The sequence below is a fragment of the Callorhinus ursinus genome, unplaced genomic scaffold (genome assembly GCF_003265705.2).
Source record: "Callorhinus ursinus isolate GAN/ISIS: 27379988/994484 unplaced genomic scaffold, GSC_fseal_2.0 scaffold2, whole genome shotgun sequence".
NCBI classification, from domain to species: domain Eukaryota; kingdom Metazoa; phylum Chordata; class Mammalia; order Carnivora; family Otariidae; genus Callorhinus; species Callorhinus ursinus.
In genome coordinates, this window is record NW_027397064.1 from 55677038 (window position 1) to 55693016 (window position 15979).

The window sequence follows — 15979 nt, forward strand, 5'->3', positions numbered from 1 at the left end:
TGGTGGAAGACTTAGTTGGTATTTTCTCTACAGGCAAATTTCCCCTTAAACTAGTTTTATTTATTTACTTATTTATTTTTTTTGCTAAATTCATTTTCCTTTCTAAAGAGAGTATGTATTTCTAGGTTTGTTTTCAAAGGTAAGGTTTACGAAACAGCCACTTTTCGAATGCTGACATTCTCAGTGATTAAACAGATAAATTGGAGAGAGACGGAGTGAGGGATAAGATACTTTCAAAAGGATTCCTAAATTATTAAATCTTTAACTACTGAAGTAGAGATGAGGAAAGGGAGGGCACGGATTTGACCTCTACAAGATAAGCCAGTCCCACCTCTCAGAATGAATAAAGTGTCTTTAGCATTTTAAAGTCAACATGTGGGAAAATAGAATTTAATTTACAAAATCAAATTTGGTTACAATTTTTAAAAATATTTCCCTGTTATAAAGGAAAGTACAGCTGTGTGCAGAGGCTATTTTTCAGTAATGATAGAGCAGTAGCTGTCATTGAACACCACTCATCAGGCCTCTCTGTTCAAAATGTAGATTCCTATGCCCCTAGACCCACAGAATCTGCACTTCTAGGAGAAGGGGATTATAAAGGGACTCCCCTGTGATTCTGTCATCCTCACATTTGAGAACCATTGTATTAAAGATAAAAATATGAGATTGCTCAAATTTGCCCAATTCAAAATGGCCTTTGTATCTATTAGGAGCAGTCCCCGATGGTTAGAAGAAATGGATTTCATTTTAGATATAACAGTTGACCCATGAACAACATGAGGATTAAGGGTGCTGATCCGCCATGCAGTCCAACATCTGAGTTTTAACTATTCACTCCCCAAAAACCTAACTAATAGCCTGCTGTTGATCAGAAGCCTTACTATAAACAGTTGATTACCACGTATTTTTTATGTTATATGTATTATATACTGTATTCTTATGATAAGGTAAGCTAGTGAAAAGAAAATGGTATTAAGAAAGTCATAAGAGAAAATACATTTATAAGTACTATACTGGTTTTATCGAGAAAAATCCACATATAAGTAGACCGATGCAGTTCCAATCTGTTTTTCGAGAGTCAGCTACCTTTTTTTTTTTTAAGATTTATTTATTTATTATTTGAGAGAGAATGCACGGGGGGTGCGGGGGAGGGTGGCAGGAGAGGGGCAAAGGGAGAGAGAGAATCTTGAGCAGAGTCTCTCCTGAGCTTGGAGCCCCATACGGGGCTCCATCTCATGATCCTGGGCCGAAATCAAGAGTCAGATGCTTAACTAACTGAGCCACTCAGGAGCCCCAGCTGTACTACTTTTTAACTGGGTTAGTCAGAATTATCTCATATCCCTTTATATTTCCTCTTAATAGCCAACTTAGAGCAGAGGAGCACTGAGATAATAAGGTTTTGTGTGATGGTAGTTAAGAGCGGGTAGGACAAACCTAACCAAGTAGCCGTCAGAGTCAGAGCTCAGGAAAGTTTCTACCAAAGCCTTCCCAGCGCAACCACTGCCAGGACCCTACTTTGTGTATCATGGGTGTGTTAGTCGGTGAGGCTAGTGTCTTAAGTCTGCTTGGACTCCTGTAGTGAAATACCATAAACTGGGTGGCCTACACAACAAACATCTATTTTCCTGAAGTTTTGGAGGCTGGGAATTCTAAGACTAGCGAGCCAGCAGATTCACTTCCTGATGAGGGCCCTCTTTCTTGATTGTGGACATCCATCTTTTTGCTGTGTGGAGAGATGGGAAAGCAAGGTCTTTGGTCTCTTCTATGGGCACTAATCTCATCTTGAGGACCCTGCCTTCAAGACATCATCTAAACTCATTTCCCCTCCAAGGCCTCATCTCCACAGATACCATCACACTGGGGATTAGGGCTTCAACATAAGAGTTCATTGGAGGACACAGTTCAGTGCATAGCAGCCAGCAGTAGTCTAGGGCTTTTGTTTATTTTAAATTTATTTTATTTAGAAAGAGAGACGCAAGTGTGGGTAGGGGGAGATGGGGCAGAGAGAGAGAATCCTAAGCAAGCTCCATGTACAGCACGGAGCCCGACTCGGGGCTTGATCTCACAACCCCTGAGATCATGACCAGAGCCGCAATCAAGAGGGGGGTGCTCAACGGATGGAGCCACCCAGACACCCCTACGTTTTTTTTTTTATGTTTTATGCTTCCATCCAGGTTTTGTTTTTATCATTGTAAAGAATGTTCTTTTTATAGGATGTTAGTGAAAGCTTCGTTTTAAAAAAATGAGGGGCGCCTGGGTGGCTCAGTCGTTAAGCGTCTGCCTTCGGCGCAGGTCATGATCCCAGGGTGCCGGGATCGAGCCCTGCGTCGGGCTCCCTGCTCAGTGGGAAGCCTGCTTCTCCCTCTCCCACTCCCCCTGCTTGTGTCCCCTCTCTTGCTCTCTCTCTCTCTCTGTCAAATAAATAAATAAAATATTAAAAAAATAAAGTGAGAGCCACTAAAATCACCCAATACAATTTTACATTGATAGACTTTTAACTTTTTTTCAAAGTATGGTGTAGCAACTCAAAATATTTGTCAAATTAAGCTGAAGAGTGAAAACTGTCTTATGTCTTATCTTTACTATTAATCACCTTTGCTGCTTAAAAAGATATTTTTAAGGCAAATTTCTCTTTTATCTGTGATAGGAGAACTAGACTCCAATTTTTCCTGATTTTACAGTCCCACTTGGGAGTTGAAAATATGCATTTTTGAAGGTTCAGGACTTTGCCAGCATTTTTTTCCAGCTTGCAGATGAATACACCTCTCAATCATCTGCATCAATACAAATAATTTTTAAATCCTCAAATCCTAAAAATTATCCAAATGTAATTCATACTCTGCTCACTCAGCTTGCTCATCTGTTCAACATACATCTATAGCAGTGTGCAAGAGACATGGCCCTGTCTTCTAAGAGCTTACCTTCCAAAACTATAGTGTATGTCCCTAACTACTTATTTCCAATAGGGTTTGTTACAACTTCCCTGACAGAGAAACACATGTTCTCTAATAATTGCTGGGCTAGACAGAAAGTCTCAGGTCATGATTTAGGACATTTTAGCCGGTGTACCTAGCAGAACGCCCTGACTGGCCACACCGATAAAGCCCTATTTGACAGAGCTGGGTGAAAAAGCATCCTGCCAGGTTATCCTTTGGCAAGAATGTCTGTCATTTATAGCTAAATGGGCCTGTGATTTACAGCTCAAATACTGAGATTGGGAACTCCATTACAGCTAGGCTCGCTGAATCCTGAGTAACTCTCTATCTGGGTAGAACCAGCTCTGGCAGGGCCCCCTCTCCCATTTTTTTTCCTTTTTCCTTTCATTTACCAGTCACTATCTTCACTACCACTGATCTATGATCCAATACCTAGGATTTCGCTGTAATTTCTTTCTTTCTTTCTTTTTTTGGTGAAAAAAATTTAGATTTAGCCAGCTGGACTCAGGTTAGATGGTTCCAATTTTGTTGGCAACATCCAAAGCATCATAGTCAGGAGCCAGTCGAACATACGCCTTCTTCTCTCCATCAGGCCTGAACAAGGTGTTGACCTTGGCCATGTCAATGTCATAGAGCTTCTTCACAGCCTGTTTAATCTGGTGCTTACTGGCCTTGACATCCACAGTGAACACAAGTGTGTTGTTGTCTTCTGTTTTCTTCATGGCTGACTCAGTAGTCAGGGGGAACTTGATGATGGCATAGTGATCAAGCTTGTTTCTCCTGGGGGCGCTCTTTCGAGGATATTTGGGCCGCCTCTGCAGATGCAGTGTCTTGGGTCGTCGGAATGTAGGTGACGTGCGGATTTTCTTTTTTTTTTTTTTATGACTGTGGACGCCTTTCAGCACCGCTTTCTTGGCCTTCAAAGCCTTTGCTTTGGCTTCGGCTTTGGGAGGGGCAGGGGCTTCCTTCTTAGCCTTCAGCGCCATCTTCGTAAAAGGGATTTCCAAGGCCTCGCTGTAATTTCTAACCTTTCCGTAGACTCTGGTACTGCCCTGGAAACCTTTTCATTATGCTGCCCAACGCACCTGCCTTTGGGCATCTTTATAGAGATCCTTTGGAGCAGTTAAATGGTAATGGTGCATTCTTTGTGATGTAGTTAGGAAACTTTCTGATTTCCTACGACTGTCTTAGCATTAAAATTTGTTTTTCTTTTTTAAAGTAATCTCTGCACCCAACATGGGGCTCGAACTCACAACCCCGAGATCACGAGTTGCATGCTCCACTGACTGAGCCAGCCAGGTGCCCTTAAAATTTGTTTTTAAAAAGACAACTGCATTTTCAGTATGATTTATTTGACCAAAAGCCAATTTTATAGGAAACTCTACTTGAATAGTCTCTGCTCACATTTTTTTTTTCAGATGTTGCTCATCAAAGAATATGAGAGGGACTTACCTAAGCAGCAGGGTGGTCCAGTAGTGAGAGCCCAGTTACTTTTCTGAGAATGTTTCATCTTTTCAGCTGTCATTAAAGTCACCATCCCTATTTAAATACTTGTGCATATTCTCTTACTGGTATCAAAAACTTAGTATCTCAGCTTTAAAATTTTTCTTTTAATGTGTGGAGATTTGGTACTATGTAAGAGAGAGAAAAGAGTTCTAGTTGCTGTAACTGATGGTTACCATCTGTGTACAGTGTAAAAGGAATATTGGTGATGCAGTCTTTTGAGTGACATCTGTCCCTGCAAGTAACAATCCTATTAGCATCCTAATCTTTGAGGATAGAGTGACATGTATAATTATAAAAATTTGACACATCTGTCATAAGAGCTTCAATTTCTTTATATCTGTAATTGTCTACCTTTTTAAAAATCACCCTTCATGAGACTTTTAGGCATTTTTTCTTATTTTTTTAAAGATTTTTAAAATTTATTCATTTGAGAGAGAGACACACCACACACACACACACACACACACACACACACGACGAGTCGGGGTGGGACAGAGGGAGAGGGAGAGAGACAGCGGACTCCCTGATGAGTGGCGAGGACCCCCAGGTCAAGACCTGAGCCAAAGTCAGAAACTTAGCTTAACCCAACTGAGCCACACAGGCGCCCCTAGGCATTTTTTCTTAGTTGTTTTCTCCGTGAAACTTTAATAACAGAGATATACTGTCTCTGTTTACACACTGTGTGTATATCTGCTTTATGCACAAAAGTAAGTGTTTTGATCCCCATAAACTAGTTTTTGCTCCCTTGAAGGCACTATTACCTTCATTGAGAATAATGTGTCTTAGACTAAAACAATCATAAGAAAAATAGGCAGAAAAATACTGTTTGGTCATGCTTTGTATGTCAGATAATAATAGTTTTGAAGGAATGACATTAGTAGAAGTTGTACATTTTTTATCAGATTGGATTAACCTAAGAATTAGCAGTTTGCTATCATCTTGAACGGCCATAATGGCGATTTCCTTGCCAGGCTAGGGTTTGTGTAGCTTTTCTCAAAGTCCCTCTAGTAATAATAATATACTTTGATATGGGTAATTGATGTTTTCTCAGTCTTATATAAAGTATTGGTAACAGCACCTTTAAAAAAATTTATTGTTTATCTGCAATATATAAACTAAATGAAGTCACTGAACTTTTCTGTGCAAACCCAACTCAAGACAAGTCATTGAGCCTGATCTTACCAGTCATAAGTCATTCTTACATAGAAAATGATTCCCATAAGCTTTGTTTTTTATTTATTTATTTTTTAAGATTTTACTTATTTATTTGACAGAGAGATACACAGAGAGAGAGAACACAAGTGGGGGGGGTGGGAGAGGGAGAAGCAGGCTTCCCACCAAGCAGGGAGCCCGATGCGGGGCTCGATCCCAGGACCCTGGGATCATGACCTGAGCCGAAGGCAGATGCTTAACGACTGAGCCACCCAGGTGCCCCCAGAAATTACTATTTCTTAAAATAATGGTTTTATATCCAGGAACCTTTTGGAGCTTTCACATTTTTAGAAAGTTTTTTTTTCCTTTTATTCTCCAAGAAACAAAAAACAAAATAAAAAATTGATAGCTTAAAAATGCCCAAGCCTGTTTTGAATAGTTGTTTTAAATTTAGAAAAGTAAGCACTTCTTGGAAAGAATTAATGCAGACTAGTTGGGTTAGTGGGAGAAGGGAAGATGAGTCAGCCCCCCCCCCCCCCCCCCCGCCCCGCCCCGTGTGGCTGGCTGCTTAGTAGCCTGGCAGGGGGCCACCTCATTGTGTTTCTTCTAGCTGCACTGAAGGTTGTCCTTTCCCTTTCCACTCTGACTTTTTAACCTTTGGATTTCATTGGACCCTATCTATTTCATGGTGTAAAACAAGTAGAAGAAAAGATGTAGTCCAAGAAACATATCTCTGCATGAATAGATTTTCATGACCACAGACCTGACATTTCGAAAAACAGCTGTTTCTTTTCTTTAAGCTGCTAATCTCTTTTTTTTTAAAAGGTCTGTTTATTTATTAGAGAGAGAGAGTACGTGCCTGAGCGTGTGCACGCTGGTGGCGGGGGGGGGGGGCGAGGAGGGACAGAGGGAGAGAGAAACCCAAGCTGACTCTGCACTGAGCACAGAGCCTGCTATGGGGCTCGAACTCACGTCCCCGAGATCAGGGCCTGAGCCCAGTAGGTAAGTGGTGTAGGTATCCGATTGAGCAATATGTAAATAACTGCCTGACTGAAGTATTTCGCCTGCAGACCTTCCATAGTGAATGAATTTAATACCATTGTACTACAATTGAAGCATGGATTCTTAGCATGTTACCTATGAGGAATGACATGCTAGATACAGATACTTATCTTCATATAGCAAGAGAGAATGATTTTAATTTGTGGACCGAAGATCTTAAAGTAGAGCAAGCATTTTGACCGAGAGAGCTGCACTGTAAGAGAAAAGAAAGTGGCGGGTTTTATGTAGAGTGTGAGACACTACTAAGAAGGACCTGAAGGGGGCTGGTGTATTAAGAATAAGAACAGTGTAAAAGCCCAGGGCATTTGGGATTAGGGGCAGGAATGGATAGTACCATAGAGTGAGAGAAGGAAGCAGGAACAAGAGGTGTACTATTTCCTAATTCTTTCCTAAGGATAGCTCTGAGGCTTAGGATGGGTCATCTTTTGTGATTTGTTTACTCATCTGTTCAGTGAATTGAGGACCTAAAATGTGCCACATATGTCTTAGTTCCTGCCCTCAAAGAATTTATGTTTGCAGTTGAGGGAGACAGGACAATAAAAAATGTATTGTGTGGGGTGCCTGGATGGTACAGTTGGTTAAGTGTCCCATTCTTGGTTTCGGCTCAGGTCATGATCTCAGGGTCATGAAGTGGAGCCCCGAATTGGCTCCATGCTCAGCGTGGGGTCTGTTTGAGATTCTCTATTTCCCTCTCCCTCTGCCCTTCCCCTCTGAACGCTCACGCATGTGCATTCTCTCTCTCTTTTCCTCTCTCTCTAAAATAAATAAATCTTGAAAAAAATGTATAGTGTGCCAGGTGGCTAGTGCTATGAAGAAGTATAAAGCAGGGTGAGGAGATGGGGCTAGCTACGTGGCCGCATGGTCAGGGAAGACCTCACAGTCGAGGTGGATTTTGAGCAGAGACTTGAAGGACGTGAGGGAGTGAGTCATGTGAAGTGGGGGCATTGCCTAGGTTATTTTTTAGAGGGAGAGGGAGAGTGAGAATCTCAAGCAGACTCCCTGCTAAATGCAGGGCCTGATGTGGGGCTTGATCCTACGACCCTGAGATCATGACCTGAGCCGAAATCAAGAGTTGGACACTTAACCAACTGGGCCACTGAGGTGCCCCACCTTGAATCCATTTAAACATTTGCTTTCATTTATCTTTTTTCTTCCTTTATTATTTTGAATTATTCTTAATATGTCAGAGTCCATAATTGGAAATTTAAACCTGCCTCTTAGAATTTGGTTAGTCTAACAGTTTACTTTTCCACTCCTCCAGTGGGTCCCCATCACCATTAAGATTAAGTCCAAATTCCCTAGTTTGCATATAAGGCTTTTAGGATAGGACCCCTGCTTACCTGTCTCTTACTGTCTCCTCCTCAGGGGCTGCTCTTCAGCTATACTGAACTACTTGAAGTTTCCAGAAGGGATTGCACTCAGTGTGCCTTTGGCACAGTCATTTCCCAAGTCCTTCTTTGCACTCACTCACCTCTACACATCTTGCAAAACTCAGCTTGAATAGTCTTCTCTTCTAAGCCGTCTTCCTTTATGAGTTAGTTACACCTTTTCTGCATCCATTGTGCCCCGCACACATCTCTGTCCTACCACTTATCATGTGGTGATATAGTGGTTAGATGTATTCTCTTGTCTTCCCTGTTAGATGAAGTTCCCTAATGCGAAAGCTATGGATTTCTTGTTTGTGTCCTTAACAACCACCACAGTGTCTAATGCATTCCAACTACTCAATAAATACTTGAATGAATTTTGGATTTTACATTAGCCTGCTGTGTTTCTTAAATTTGGGAGTTAATATTAAGGTCTAAATCTATATGATACACACCCTCTACTGTTCATTTCTTTGTTCATTTGTTAATTTTTTTTTAATGCAGTAAATGTGCCATTATGTCATCCTTTGGTTCCATACTCTAATATGGATTTCCCAAGTGGAAGCTTGCAAGGGCTTGAATAAAATGGAAATCTCTCTGGGAGCAGATTCTTTGAGGTTTAACTATAGTATTACTAACCATCGGCAGATGTTTCTAAATTATTTGGCATAATTAGATAACAAATTCCACTTCATTAAACTATTGTTCCTTTTCATTTCAATAGTACAAAGGAATTGCACATAAATTAGCTTGGTTTGTTCACGTTTTACCCTCACGGTAGGGAACATAATCAAATTGAATAGGAATTCAGTATGAAAATGGCTAACTTAACCTTTTAGAGGTCTGAAAATGAAAACATACAGTCTTTCTCCCATAATAATAATAAATCTGGGTGCTACATAAGCATTCCTATTAGTTGTCATAAGACAACTATTAGAAGAGCAGATACAAACAACAGTTCAAACATTCATATTTTTAATGGATAAAAGAAAATTTTTATTTGTTAGTTATTAACACCTCTCATTACTCCAGAAAGAAATGGGGTGATTTACAAAAAAAGTATAATGCAAGAGGACTGAAAACAATAAGCGTAGGAATTCGTTTTTCTCTGTCTTGTCTCATTTCCTTGTCTTATTTCCTGCTCTCCCCTGGATCGTCTCCCTTACATCACAGCCATGCTTTCCTACTCAGTGTGAGAAAGCCTTTCCTCAGCTTTGGGACCCACTTACGTACCAGCATGAGAATTGTGCTCCACCTCTTAGCGGAGGGTTATGGAAGGAGCATTCTGTATGCCCCACTGCCTCTTCCCGCATGGCCTGTCTACACCATCGCTTCTCAGCCACTGTTTGATTGTAATAGTTTGGTGTTTGGGAATTTCATTCAGCACGGAGAAAAGAAAGGTGGGCAGCTCTGAAGGAAAAAAAAATTTCTGACACTTGTTTAAAGAACAAGGAAGACTTTACTCAGGACTGACGTGACAGGTGTCAAGAGATGGGGCTTAACTCTGAATCTGAGAACAGGGGAGGATTTATAGCCAAGGTGTTAGGGGATGGAAAATTATTAAGAGGAGACAAGGTAGGGGGAATTCTTGCCAAACTGACCCAACAGGATTCTTGGTGAGGGCAGACGAGGCTGATGAGATATCAGGGGTCGGGGGTGAGGAATTTGATCAGATATCAAAGGTCGGAGGATTCTCTCTAAAGCCACTTAGCGGATTTCTTGCTCAAATGGCTTTGCAGGCCTGGTGAGGCCTCGGGGTCAAGGCCGAGGCTAGTCAAGAAGAGGACTTGGAGGAGCCTGACTCGGGTTTGGTCAAGGAGAGCCTCCTGCCACAGCTACCACCTCATGTTCGGCTTCTGTTTGGCCGGAAGTACTTTCTCAGTGAGTGGCCAGTGATCAGTGGCTTCCCCTCAGTCCCCATATTTGATCTTGCTGCAGTCTCTGCTATCTTTGACTACCTCTTTCTTCTTGAAACTTTTTTCTCTTGTCTTTCAAGACACTGTGTCCCCTGATACTCCTTTTCTTCCCTTTGTTCCTCGGTTTCTTCTCTTTGCCGCCTGAAATGTCTGCTTTTCCAAGAACCGGCCTCCCTTTCTCGCTAGGGAGTCTTCAGGCTTCAGCAGTGCGCACCGGGCGGGTGATTCCTGAGTCTCCATCTCCAGCCCTGCCCTGGCACCCCGCTCCAAATCTCCGGCAGGATTTCTTGCGCACTCCAGACGGCACGTTCCCAGTGCCAGATCCTTAGCTCTCCTTCTTCCGTCCTCCCTCCCTTGTCTCTGTACCCAGTGAGCTGTCAGCTCGTGCCCATTCTGCTTTGCTCCGGCTTCCATGTCTGTGCCCTTGTCTGCATTTCTGGCGCTCCCTCTGCCCTTCCTTCAGTGCTGCAGTCGGTACCCCCCACCCCCGCCACCCATTCCAAAGGAAGCCCCGGCCTTCCGCATTCTTTATCATTTTATCTACAAATCTCTTGTGACATTTGCTGGTGGGTTCCTTTCACAGTAGTTATGTATCCTTATATCTTTCTAGGCGGATGATGTCTGTAAGGTAAGACTCATTCTTTCTCACTTTGTACTCACAGTGCTTAGTTAGCACAGTGCTTCACACATGGTAGGTGCTCAAAAAATATTTAAGTGAATAAAGTAGTTCTTAAACCATGGTACTCATGTAGTTTATTTTTTATCTTTTTAGAAGATTTTATTTTTAAGTAATCTCTACACCCAATGTGGGGCTTGAAGTTACAACCCGGACGGAGATCAAGAGTCGCCGTGTTCTACCCAGTGAGCCAGCCAGGTGCCCCGGTACCTCTGTAGTTTAACAATTTCCAGGGTAGAAACACAGAGCACTCGTTAATTTTTCCTATGACTTTACAATGTGTTAATCAAGTTAGCAGTAGTAAACATCTCAAAATCTCTCTTATATTGTTTTTGTTGTCTAATTATCTTCAGTCTTTAAAGGAAGAAATATGTGTATAAATATGTATTCCTGCAATATTGCACGTCGAGGACAGGACACATCATTTACTTAGGGATTGGTTGCTTTTGTCAGCTTGACTTTTTTGAAAAGTTTTTGGTGAAATTCTGGTTGAATTTATACTGCTTTATATCCTGTAAAAAAAAAAGTTTCTTCATCCTTTTTCCAACTTTCGAAGCGGAGGAGAAGAAACACTAAACAGGATCTGCAAACACAGGACTTGTTGATCCAGGTTCATTGGTTGGTCCTTTTAATGTTGTTGGGGGTCCAGTATTCAACTGGAAACCAAAACCTCCTTCTGGACAGACCAGACTAAATGTAAGGGGAATGTTGGGTACTTCTGGTTTGATCGCTCTTCTCTGTTCTTTTAGATCTTTTCAGGCTATGAGCAAGGAGGTGGTGAAGGGATGCCCTTCTTTGTTCCAGCCTCCCTTTTAGACCTTGATGGCTTAGCCAGGTTCACAGGACGTTTGGATATTAGTCCTCTATTTGTTTATTTAAAGATTCTATTTATTTATTTGACAGAGCGAGTTCACAAGCAGGGGGAGTGGGGGAGGGAGAAGCAGCCTCCCTACTGAGCAGGGAGCCCCACATGGGGCTCGATCCTAAGACCCTGGGGTCACGACCCGAGCCCAAGGCAGATGCCCAAGGAACTGAGCCACCCAGGTGCTCCAGTCCTCTGTTTGAAAAATGGCTCATTAAGTGTCTTTAAAGTTGCTGAATAGAAGGCACAAAACAATGGAGTAAAAAGCTAACGTTAGTGATAGTTTTTCAGAATGAGCTGAAACCCAAAAAGAGGAAGTCAGTGGTTTATGGAACATTTCACATATTGCTGATAATATTTAATTGTGGAAAAAAAAGTTGGTGAAATTGACTTTGCCACTCCTATAAGTTTTTTTTGGTGATACAGCCTGTTTAAGTCTTTGAATGGCATTTGTTAATATTCTTAGGTTTGGATGTTGTAAGGATGCTCATTATTTATGTGTGCAAAATACGTAGTTAAACATAAGAGCCAAAAAAAAAAACAAAAAACAATTCCTTTTTTTTCACCCCATCACAATATTTAGAAATTGACCAGACACTTTCAGTTATTTTCCTTGAATGAGAAATGATTCTCAACTTGTCTGTTCCCTCTTTTAGTCGAAATTAATAAGTTATTTCAAAAGAACAAGAAAAAGGAACAAGAAGGATTAATAATACAGTAATAGAAAGAAGGAAACAGACATCGCTATACAGGAGAGACTTGCAGAATACTTAGAGGCCTGTCGTCCTGAATTTCTCAGACAGATGGCTCTGCAGCTCTCTGGAGGGACCCAAGCCTCTTTCTTGCACCACCCCTCCCCTGCTGTTCTCGGTCTCTCCGGACGGAGGAGCTCTTGCTCTCTCTCTGTTACCGTCCCTCAGTTCCCCCCCCCCCCCCCCCCTCTTTCTCTCTCTCTCTCTCTCTCTCTCTCTCTCTCTCTCTCTCTCGACGGGGCAAACAGGTCTCAGGACTTATTCCTTTGGGGCAAGACCTCATTCGGCTCCAGGTGCCTTTGGATTTCACTCTTCTAATCAAAACTTTTCTCCTTTCATCTTGTTTTTCAAGTATAATAATTGATGTTAGGAAAACGGAGGCACTTGAAAATTGAAAAACAATTTTTAGAAATAATTTTGACTTAATTAAAAGTTAATGAAAGTCTCAGTAGAAAACATCCAATATTTTCAGCTTAAAATACGCTATTTTCTGTTGCCAAGGGAAGAAGGAAAATTAAGGTATGTTAAGTGTATTAATATTAGTTTGCAAAAGAACATTCCAAGGTAGTTTTTTCACTGATAAAATTACATTTAAAATAAGTATGGAGTTTTAATATGTTGCTTACTATGTATTTTCAGCTGCTATAATTAGATGGCAAGGTATAATTTTTAAAAGTTGACATATTTATTTGTTTTAAAATTTAAACAGAAGGCTTATGGAAATATAATTAAACTGCATTTAAGTAACAATTCCTAGATTAAGAGACTAAGAATTTATAGTAGGTGAATTTCATCTAAATTTTTTTAATTGAGAAAAGGCAGCAGCTTTTAATAATAAATATCATCAAGTAGCGCTTTTTAAAAACTTTGATTTTAAGGCAGACTTAGAAATGGTAATATAAACTGAAATGAATGAAGTCTGCCACTTTAAACTCTTGTGTTCTGTATTTCAAATCTATTTCCTTAGGTTACATCTATCACAGACTTTTCTTAATTACAAAATAATCTCAAATTTTTCCTAATTACTAAAAATACAAAAAAAAAACCCACCAACCTTGTATGAACTGGTATATTTAACAGTGTATTTGTTATCACTTTACATACTTTCTCTTTTCTAAAGAACTCAAACCAGAGAGTAAGTTTAATAAGCTTCACATTTTTTTCCAGTGCCTTATTATAAAAAGATTCACAGCCCCTGAGAAAGCCTCTATAGAAATATTATCTATCATATTGTCACAAGGCAACTAAAAATATTATGGTGGTTATGTTGTAAATAATCACTTATAAAACTCAAATAAGAAAAAAATCATTAGCAACACTAGCAAAATGGTATGCCCTGGGCTAATTTTATTAAAAGAGATGTGTGAGGCTACAGAAATTAAAAATGCTATGAAATAAATCAGCCTAGACTTTACCAAAGTAATATTCTCCCCTATCTCCCCCAAGTATTTAGTCTTTTCCCTCCTCCCATAAAGAAAATGTCGAACCATAACACATATCTCCCTAGTTCTTCCCACCGTTAGTAGGCTTGGGTTTCCCTTTGCAAAGCAGAAAGCTCTCACAAAGCTTTGCATCTCAGAATGTCGTTAAAAAAAGATGAGTATTCTATAGACCTCCAGGCATTGCTGCATCATCGGCCAATAGCGGAACTGGAATTAAGCATCTTTTACCTAGGAAACTGGGGGAGAATCCTCAAGCAGATAGCATTGCTCCATAGCATGAGCTTGGATATCATTATGCCCCCCCCCCCCCCGCCAAAAAAGAGTACCAGGAAAAAGAACCCTGAAGGAAAAATTAAGGAAGTCAGAAAGAAAAAATGTAAACCAAGGCCCACAACTCAGATGCCTGCAGTGGGCATAGGTAGCAGACAATAGGAGATATTGAGGAATTTCCTGATTTTAAATGTTGGTATTTAACTTGGGCCTTTAAAAAAAAAAAAACACCGTGAGGCAAAGAAAACACATCTTTGGACTGGTGGTGAGGCAACTCCAGACTACTTGAAAATGTAGAATATTAATATTTCTTCTTTAATAATATATAAAATAATAAAATCATACTGTTTCTAAAGTCTAAAGAGAATCATGTAAACATGACTTTGGGGGCATTTCCTTTCCTATTTGTCTTTCATTTTTTTTGTTTGTTTTTGTTTTTTTAACATACTCCTAACTCAATTTGTAAACTTTTACTTATAAGGCACATGTACATGCATGCACACACACACACACACACAGTAAATTCCACTGAATTTTCGAATTCTTGCTAACTTTTTTGATTTAGCTTTTATCAACAACAAAAGGCCTCAAAACTCATTCTAACTTCTCCTTTGCCTACATGCTTTTTTAATTCCTTTGGTATATAGATTCTCAGGCTTCATTATTGTGTAATATATCTCTGCAGCCTTAACTCCTGAGGATGTTGTAAAGATAAAATGTGACGATTTGGCTATAAATATATCAAGTGCTTTAGAAGAAAGCTCTTACCCCAAATCCGCAAATACACTTTATATTAGTATTTGGACCCTGGAAAATTAACCGTTAGTGAATACTTTGATTTAAATTAAAGTAACATTTTGAACATAGAGAATATGGTATTGAATAAGTATAAAAATTTGCTTCTCGAACTGTACTGATGAATATAGTAAAAATATTTCCTAGGAAGCCCACGAGATGGCGCTTGCCAACCTGTCCTCTGTTTTTCTTTAACCTAAGGAAATTCGGCAATAATGTAAGAAGAAACATCTAACTATTTATTTTAAATGTTAGAGTTTAGGTTCACAGAAAGCTTGACTCCTTAAAATTGATGAGCTTCAATTTAACATTTTGAAAGGTGTTCATTTCTATTACAGGAGTTAAGAGTCTTTGTTGAAGATTTTAAGGCTATTTTGAAAACGCTGGGATCTGTGTAATACAAAGGACTGCCTTCTAAACACTTATTTTTAAAGAATATATATGATTGGGGCGCCTGGGTGGCTCAGTTGGTTACACATCTACCTTCAGCTCGGGTCATGATCCCAGAGACCTGGGATCAAGCCCCACATCAAGCATCCCACAGGAGCCTGCTTCTCCCTCTCCCCCTCCTCTCCTCTGGTGCTCTCTCTCTCTCTCTCTCTCTCTCCCTCAAATAAATAAAATCTTAAAAAAAAGAATATATATGATTTAGGAGATGTAGTTTATATGTGTAGCCCCTAAACATTTAAAATATTGACATTTATAAGGACCTGGCCATTTAGTAATTGTTCTAAAATAATTGTTCTGTTGTTTGTTTAAAATCAGGAGGGTATACTTGGAATATAGTTTAGAATTTCTAATCAAGAATGAGATTTAATAAGGAACAGTAATGAAGGGCAACAGGAATCCATTCAGTCATATGTGGATTACATTAGGCTTCCTTTCTACCCCTGTATATTTAGCATTTAATTAACACTATTTTCATGGTTCTGTTTACTTTAACATCGTTGTTAGGGAAGGGAATTATATTGAAATTATGTTGAGGTTGCTAAGGGAAGTTTTATTTATTTATTTTTGCTAAGGGAAGTTTTATATTTTTTTATTGTTTTCTGAAATCCTAATCATAATTTCAATGAACAGAGCTATATTCATAAAAGAATAAGACAGGAAAATATATCCAGTAAAATTCAGAGCTAATTAGGTTTAGGTCTGTAGCATTCTATAGGCCTGATTTTTCTCAGGCTCATCATAAAAATGGTCAAGCAATAGAGTCCAAGGCATATTATGGAATACGAACAGTAAA

General features: G+C 39.9%; 1 protein-coding gene and 1 pseudogene across 1 annotated transcript in view; one reads left to right on the plus strand and one right to left on the minus strand.

Moving 5' to 3' along the window:
• CHN1 (chimerin 1) overlaps nt 1-15979 on the plus strand; it is a 195002-nt gene that overhangs the window by 1847 nt on the left and 177176 nt on the right. The window lies entirely within an intron of this gene.
• Nucleotides 3446-3931, minus strand: LOC112807196 (large ribosomal subunit protein uL23 pseudogene; annotated as a pseudogene).